This window comes from Nematolebias whitei, chromosome 21, assembly GCF_014905685.2.
Source record: "Nematolebias whitei isolate Nwh7 chromosome 21, NemWhi1, whole genome shotgun sequence".
Classification (NCBI taxonomy): Eukaryota; Metazoa; Chordata; class Actinopteri; order Cyprinodontiformes; family Rivulidae; genus Nematolebias; species Nematolebias whitei.
Window position 1 is genome coordinate 22,610,009 of NC_056518.1, and position 8,417 is coordinate 22,618,425.

Sequence of the window (8,417 nt, forward strand, 5' to 3'; positions counted from 1 at the left end):
AGAGAGAGAGAGAGAGAGAGAGAGAGAGAGAGAGAGAGAGAGAGAGAGAGAGAGAGAGAGAGAGAGAGAGAGAGATGAAAAACAATGCAAAAATTAATACAACATTACTCCAATGGTAAATTCTAGAGTTGTTAACACACACCCAAAGTCATCCACCTCCATCTACACACTCTCATATTCACATTTACACACCCACATACACAATTCCAACCACCTCCCCAGTACAACTTGACTTGTCCCCATATATACACCCACACAGAACACACAACCACACTCGTATATGTAAAATCCTATTTACAACGTTAGAGACACCCATTCAGGTTCACCTCAGATCATCATCCCTATACTTGTTGAAGATCATCAGTCTGAGCCTTTTCTTGAACAAACTCATGGTTGGACATTGCTTAAGTTCTTGGCTGAGTTTATTCCAAACCCTGACACCACCGTCTGAAGTGCACATTCTTTTCATGGTTGTTCAAACACTCCTGGTTCTGATGTTAACATTTCCCCAGTAATCATAACCCCCCTCTCTATCAGTGAAGAGTTTCTGTATATTATCTGGCAGTTGTTTATTTCTGGCTTTATACATCAGCTGTGCTGTATTAATTTCTACCAGATCTAGTATTTTTAATAAGCAGGAGTTTATAAATAACTCATTAGTGTGGTCCTGGAAATCTGCCCTATGACCCATTCTGATGGCTCTTTTCTGGATTGTGCACAACGGTCAGAGAGAGGCTTTGTAGGTGTTTCCCCAAACTTCCACACAATAATTCACATATGGCAAGATATGTGAGTAATATACAGTATGTAATGCTTTATTATTCAGTAAGTATCTAGCTTTACTAAGGACCGAGATACTTCTCGATACTTTAGCTTGACCATATTGAATGTGAAGTTTTCCAGCAGATCTTGTGGTCGATCATCACACCCAGAAACTTAATTTCATTATCTCTGTCTAAATACACACCGTCTATTCCTACTTTTAAATCATTACACCCTTTACAATTTCCAAACAACATACGCTTAAATTTTGTCCAAATTGAAGGATAATTTATTTATATCAAACCACTTTTTTAATTTGTTCAATTCTGAGTTGATTTCCTTCACAAGCTGCTGTAAATTCTCCCCTTCGCAGAAAATATGTGTATCATCTGCAAACAGAGCAAACTGTAGCACTTTTGAGACTTTGCATATTTATGTAAAGAACATAACGTTTATCCTGATGCATGCTCATAACGTTTAAGTCCCAATACTGACCCCTGGGGGACACCACAGACAAGGTCCAAACACGATGATTGAAAGTCAACTATTTTCACAAATTGTTGCCTGTTACTTAAATAACTTTTCTTCCATTGGAAAACCACTCCCCTGATACCATAACGCTCCAATTTTTTTATCAATATGTTGTGATTTATTGTGTCAAATGTTTTTTTAAGATCTATGAACACCCCAACTGAAAATGGATTTTTGTCAATGGAGCTGCTAATTTCTTCTATTGATTCCAGAACTGCCAATGATGTAGATCTTTGAGATCTAAATCCACATTGACATCCAGAAATAAGTTTTTGTTTATTAATACATTTGTCCAATCTATAAATAAATAGTTTTTCCAATATTTTTGAAAATTGTGGGCGTAAAGACACAGGCCTGTAATTAGTTAAATGGTGTCTATCTCCAGTTTTGTATAAGGGGATTACTTTAGCAATTTCCATTCCTTTTGGAAATATACCAGTTCTGAATAACAGATCAGTGGTTGAACAATTGCCTCCATAACCTTTTGACTATCATCATATCTAAACCATTACAGTCCAGTGACACCTTGGTTTTACATCTATTTTCAATATCTATGGTTTCTCTCTTTTCCACAGCTGAAAGAAACATTGAATTACAGTATTAATGTAGCACTGTGAGAAGTAATTCTACTAGGTCTAGTAATTTTAGGATACAGACTCATACTATGCATTATACCGATAAACTCTTTTGTGTTATTATTTGGGTTAAGCAGATCAATGTTAAAATCCCCACAGATGAAGAAAACCTTTTGAGTTGAAGCTGCATATGTTTCCTCAAACCACTCCTTAAAAGTGTTTTGAACCAGATAACATGACTGAACATTGTTGGATTGTGTTCCTGGATTATTGAGCATGGACTTTGGTGTTTTGAACCAGCTTGACATGACTGTCAACGAGGGAGAGGGTGGGCACCAGAGGAGAGGATGTGCCCCAGAGGCCGTCCTAGCACCAACATAACTGGCTTTTTCCACTTTGGAGTAGGCTGTTGGGGGAGAATCATTTTGTTTGGTGTTTCTTCAGACTGATGAAGCCTTCTGGATGGAGGGCGAAACATCTCAACACAAAAAAATAAACTGTCCAGATGACCTGACTGAACATTGTTGGATCTATGGAAATTATTTACATGCCTCAAACCACAGCCATTGTGGTTATGTGCACTTCATCCTTATCTTTTTTAGCACTATCTTCTAATGTATGGTGACTGTTTCTATTTCAGCATGAGGGCAATGAGGGTGTAAACAAGTGTGGGTGTTTCACCTTTTCCACCCGCATTTTTTATTTATGTTGTCGGTCCAAGTAGTCAAACCGGCGACCTTCCGATCACAGGCCCACCTTCTCTAACCTTTGCGCCACCACAAGACAAAATAAAAGAGGGTATAATGTGGCTAACTGAGCTCTACCATTTGAATGGTGCTCTCCCAAGAGTCAAATATCTAGAATAAAATTGTGTGTATGGAAGCAGCCAAAATGGTAGCAAGGCAAGAAAACCAACATGTAACAGTCTGTAAATGAATTAAATAACACAAATGAACCAAACTGGAACCTTATTTATAAAATGGATTTCTTCTTTTCCTGTCATTGTTTCAATAGTTCTTCCAATGTAGTTCAAGAAACGTTGTGGTAGTTGCCATGGTGCTGTGCTGTGGTGCCACAGGATGCGATGATGGAACTTCCTGTGTGGATTTGCAATATGTATTACCTAAAATGGGTGTGTTCACAACAGTCAGGCTGAAACAAGAAAGCTGTACATCTTCTACTTCTATTCTGATAAGATCATCCGTGACAATGTCTGAGATGTTCAGAAATTATTGTGAATTTAGTTTTGTATTGCTACACATCGTGTGACACATTTAAACTGCCGTTTCCTCTCTGTGTCTACCTTGCTACGCTATTCATAGTCTTACAAAATAAGGCCAAACGTTGTCTGGAAATGATCAGCCTCTTGTCACATTGGTTGGCGCACAGAACTTTAATTGGTCTAAACTTGTGCAATTCCTTTGTTTCAAAATTATAGAATACACTTGGAGAAGATGACTAAAAGGGTTTTAAAAGTTGCTGCTTCTGTTTAGGGTGCACACATAATGCTTAACATTCCTTAAGGGAATGCATATTGTCCATATTGAAATAACTTAGGTGTGGCTGTTTTGGTCAAACCCTTAAAAATAATGTTAAATGCAATCATGTAATATTGCAAGATGTCCTGCTCAAAGTATGTGTTGCAACTGATTACCAGTTGACAGTTGGTTTGACCAACCCAAAAGTAATTCACATGTACATCTTATGATTGCTCCCTGAACGTTTCATTTAAGATTATTTCAGTTGTTCATTAATTATTTTGCTAACACAAACAATGCTGACTTTAACTGTAAAAGCAAAAATCCTGACGAATCAGTAGCACTTGTAGTATTCAGGTTACAATCAAAGTTTAGTGCAACGCAAAATTGGCTGAATTATCAGCATGTTTGTGTTTTCTGAAGTTTGCTGGCTGAAGCGGCCATCTTGAAATGTTTTGGCTCCATCTGTTAAGATTTGCATCTATTGTTTTTGTGAAAGGCTCATTAAAATCTGTTTGGTGTTTCATTAGATGTTTTGGTAACAGACAGCTGACTCCAAGGTATGACAAATTGTTATGTTAATATCTTGTACACTTTGCTACCGCTCAAAATATGTGTTGGTCAACAAAACACGAGTGATGAAACAAAGTCAGAATTAGTTGAAAATACTTTATTAGATTTTGCTGGAAACAAATACTTTTATCAAAGAAGTATCAAGGTTCCCTTTAAGAGGGGACGAGTCTTTCAAAGAGACTCCATTATTCAATTTGTAATATTTGTCATGATCATTTTTATTTTCAGTCCACTCTTATTTAAACTCAAAAATAAGTAGATGAGAAGGTTTAGGCACCAAAAATATGACATTGTATGATGGGAGAGGTAAAAGCTTGATGTGATCTGGAAAAACAAAACATGCCTCACATCCTGAGAGGTTTTTATTCCTGCTCCAAACTGTTTAATAAGGGGCAAAAGTAAGAAAGGAGAGTGTTCATAATTTTTAGTTTGAATATATGAAGTAGGCAACAACAAAAACTCAAACATGCAAGTTTTGCTTCACTTTCCTCAAGCAGTAAATTATCCCATGTGAGGAAAGTTGTCACTTTTTCAATTCAATCGTTTCAAAGTTGTATGAAAGTAGACAACCGCTCAGAGAAGCACACAAATTCATACCCATCTGCTCACTACACTCACATGTTCGGGCTGCTGTTTAATATACAGTATTTTACTATTATAGTGTTTAGTGTATAGCTTAGATTCAGGTTTCTTTTTTATACTTTGCTATTTTTGGGCGTAACTGGTACGATGAGTACACAATTTCGTTCCACCTCATGCATCACACATGATGCACATGACAAAGAACCTTGAAAGGAAGGCCTGCTGGTTCCAATTCTGGTTTTGCAGGGAGGGAGATGGAGGGGCTTCAAATGGTTACACACAAAACAGTCAAAACAAAACTCCACTCGAATTACCTGAAAATAATCCAGACTGAACAGGAATGTGGTTGGAGCTCCAGCAGGATTTATATGGCTTTTCACTCGTGTATAATATACATCAATAAAATCACACACAGAAAGTGAGGCATAGGAAGTGAACAGGTGAGGGTCTTGATTGAAATCCAGCAGAGAAGGTAGACAGACAAGCCTTTGTGGTGCGATCAGAGCAGGGTACTTTAGAGTCTTTCAAGATAAAGCCTCCTCACCAGGTGGAAGGGCTCAGGTGATTAATCACTCACCTGATTTAAGACCTGGAATGGTTCCTTTAATTTAGTCAAGTTCACATCCTTCCACTGTGGTATAAAAAAAAAAAAAGAAATTTAGCTGCGAGATCTGGTTGGGTGGGGACAATGTTTCAAATACCTGCTGCAACAAATATTTCATTTTCATGTGACACAAGCTTCCTTACAAGCGTTAGTGTTGGTGCTTTGCACTGCAAAGTTTCTCATGTTCAAGCAAATTCAGAATATATATATATATATATATATAAAAAAAATAAAATAAAAAAGCAGTCAAGAGCAATGTAATGCAGTAAATTTAGACTACATAAATCCAAAATGTCTGTTTTTAGTTGAACAGTTTTTACTGCACCAAAAGTTTCTGGATAAAATGGCACAAGATGAAAAAGTGCAATGAACAGACGCAGAACTGGGTCGACTTTGTTGCAGACCTCTTAACCACAACCTGCTTTAAATTTGAAGCAACTCAGGAGTTAAAATTGTTTAACTTCTCATCTTCCAGTTTAAAAAATAAAAATAAAAAGCTGAAAAACTTTTGACGTTTAGTTTTATTCAACTCATGAAACAGGTTACAGCCAGCAGTTTACTTTTTCCAGAGGCATTTTTAAACTTTACACACAAACACCCAAATCACATTTACTCCAAAGATTAAAGTTTTCATGAAGATTTGTCCATGAGCACACTGAGGAAACAAGGCGCATAAACAGGCGCCCTTGTTGGAAAGTTGAGTTAAATCCAAATGGAAAAAGTTTCTTTATCCCGCCCTCACTCATCTGTCTGGACCGGAGCATCAGCCCGAACGGCCGTGGAGGAGAAAAGCTGCTAAAGCCAGAGGGAGCATCAGCAGGGTGAAGGAGGTGCCGCTGCGGGAGAAGGAGGTGGCGGTGTTGTTTGTAGATCCTGATGTGGACCCTGATGTGGACCCTGTGGACCCTGACGATGCATCCATCTGCAATTTATAAAAAATAAATACGTTTTAAATGGTAATGTTTAAATGGTAATGTTAGATCTATTTTACCCCCGGACACCAGCACTAGAAGTATTTGTATTCAACAGGAAGTTTTCAAACCCAAACAAACCTGAGAGGTGAGACAGAGAAGCAGGAAAGCTGCGAGGAAAGCGACGCAGAGATTCTTCATCTTTCTGTTTGAAGAGGACAAAAACCTTTCTTCAGTTTAAACTTCTGACAGCTGAAGCAGACGCTGCTCAAGATGTTGCTGCGGTGGCTTTTATACCCGCCGTGACGTCACCAACACACCTGCTGCTCTTCTGACTCGAGGACCGTCTGGAAACGCAACAAGAGCATGGATCTTTAAAGGATTACTGGGAACAGAGGGAGACGAGGAGGAAATTAGTATCATAAATAAAGCATTGTTTGTATTTTTACATAACACAAAACTAAAACACAAATTTTAGTAGGAGGAGGTGGTGAGGTTACATAGCCTACAGTAGGTGGAGGTATGCACCTTTAAGCTGTTTGCTTCATCACGAGGAAGAAGAAGAAGAAGGACGACAGCAGCAACAACAACAACAACAACAACAACAAGAAAAAGAAGAAGAAACATTTAGTAAAATTCATAGTTCAAACAACATAAGTAATGAGGTCGGGAAGCCACAAAACTAAAATACAAAGAATTAATTCAAAATACTGAAGAAAAAAAATTACTTATTGAATTAAACATTTACAAAAGCAGAACTGAACTGTGCACTCGGGAAAACAAATAATACAGCATCTGGTAAAGATCAGATTTGGTACACGACAATAGAACAGCTCAATGAAATATCTAAAGACGTAATAGAGTTATACAATAAAGTCTTGGAGGAGGGGCAGCTGCCACTGGAAGGATCAATGTACCAACAAAGACAACACAATACCAGAAAATTATAGACCAATTGCTTTAACTTCAAATATATGCCAAATAATGGAGAAAAATGATTATCAATAGATTAACATGTTAAAGTATGTAAACCCAGTGGTTTTGGAAAAGGGAGGAATACTAATGACTCAACATTTTTAGAGCATGCGCACAAGATAAAGAAAGTGTATTTTTGATATAGAGAAGGCATTTGACATGATGTGAGTTGAAGGATTACTAATTGAATTGCATCAAATGGGCATTAGAAAAATGTTTAACTGGATTCAAAACTTATCAAATAGAAATATACAAGTTAGAACTGGTCAAGAATATCAAGAAAATATGCAGTAGAAAATGGAACACCCCAAGGAAGGATTATAAGCCCATTATTGTTTTCTGTAATGATAAATGATATATTTACAGACAATGAAAAATAAATGGGATGTTCACTTTTTGCGGATGATGGAGCATATGGAAAAGAGGTAGAAATTCAGAATTCACTGTAAAGAAAATACAAGCTGTGATACCTATGGAAGGATGGACAAAGTGTTTGTCGACCCAAAGAAGACTACGAAGCACATCAAAGGGAATATTGTTCCAGCTGCAAGCAGCCAAAATAGAAGCGGACCAGAATAATCCAAATAACCTCAGGACCGGCCTTTTTTCTTTTTTTAATCAACAAATTTTATTAAACCTGTTCTGGACTCAAATTGTTGGCTGTGATCCTCTGGTGGTGGTATGTCTGACATTTTATTTGCGTTGGGGGCAAGTGCAGTGTTACTGCTTTGGATTGATTACTCTAAATTTTAGAATACAGTGCACTCCCTCAAATGGGAAAATTGTTTCCCTTTTTTTTTCTAGTGATTCCACAGTGTTAACACTCTGATTTGATAGGCATACAAATGTGATACAATAGCATTTGTAATTTTTATTTTTTCTTGTTGCTGGTTACTTTTGTGCTTTTTTTAATTACCATCACAGTTGGGCAGACAGGAGCCCAAATGGTTGGATTGTGTTCTCTTGGTTAGCACAAATGAGTAGATTTTCAGTTGATATATGCGGCTCTCTCCATGAGAGGGGTAGGAAGAGGGGTGGATTCATACCGGATCAGTCTTTTATTTTTATCAGGTATTGACTGGTTGTTCAATTATGACCAACACGAAGAATGTTGCCCATGTGGCTGCCCAGCTAAATTTGTAAGCTGGAATGTAAAATCTAATAGTCCAGTAAAATCCCAAAATATGTTACATTTAAAACAGCTAAATACTGATATTGTCTTTTTACAGGAGAAGTGTGCATTCTGCAGATAGTGGAAAATTTGTAAAAAAATAAAAAGGTCTGGTCAGGTGTTAACACCTTCTCTGGAATATTCATCCATCTTGAGAACATCTGGAAGAAAATGAACCATCCTTCTATGCTGAAGAGCAACTTGGTACCAACTAATCCTTTCCAGTTTGCTTCATGAATTTCAGTTTAGCTTAGC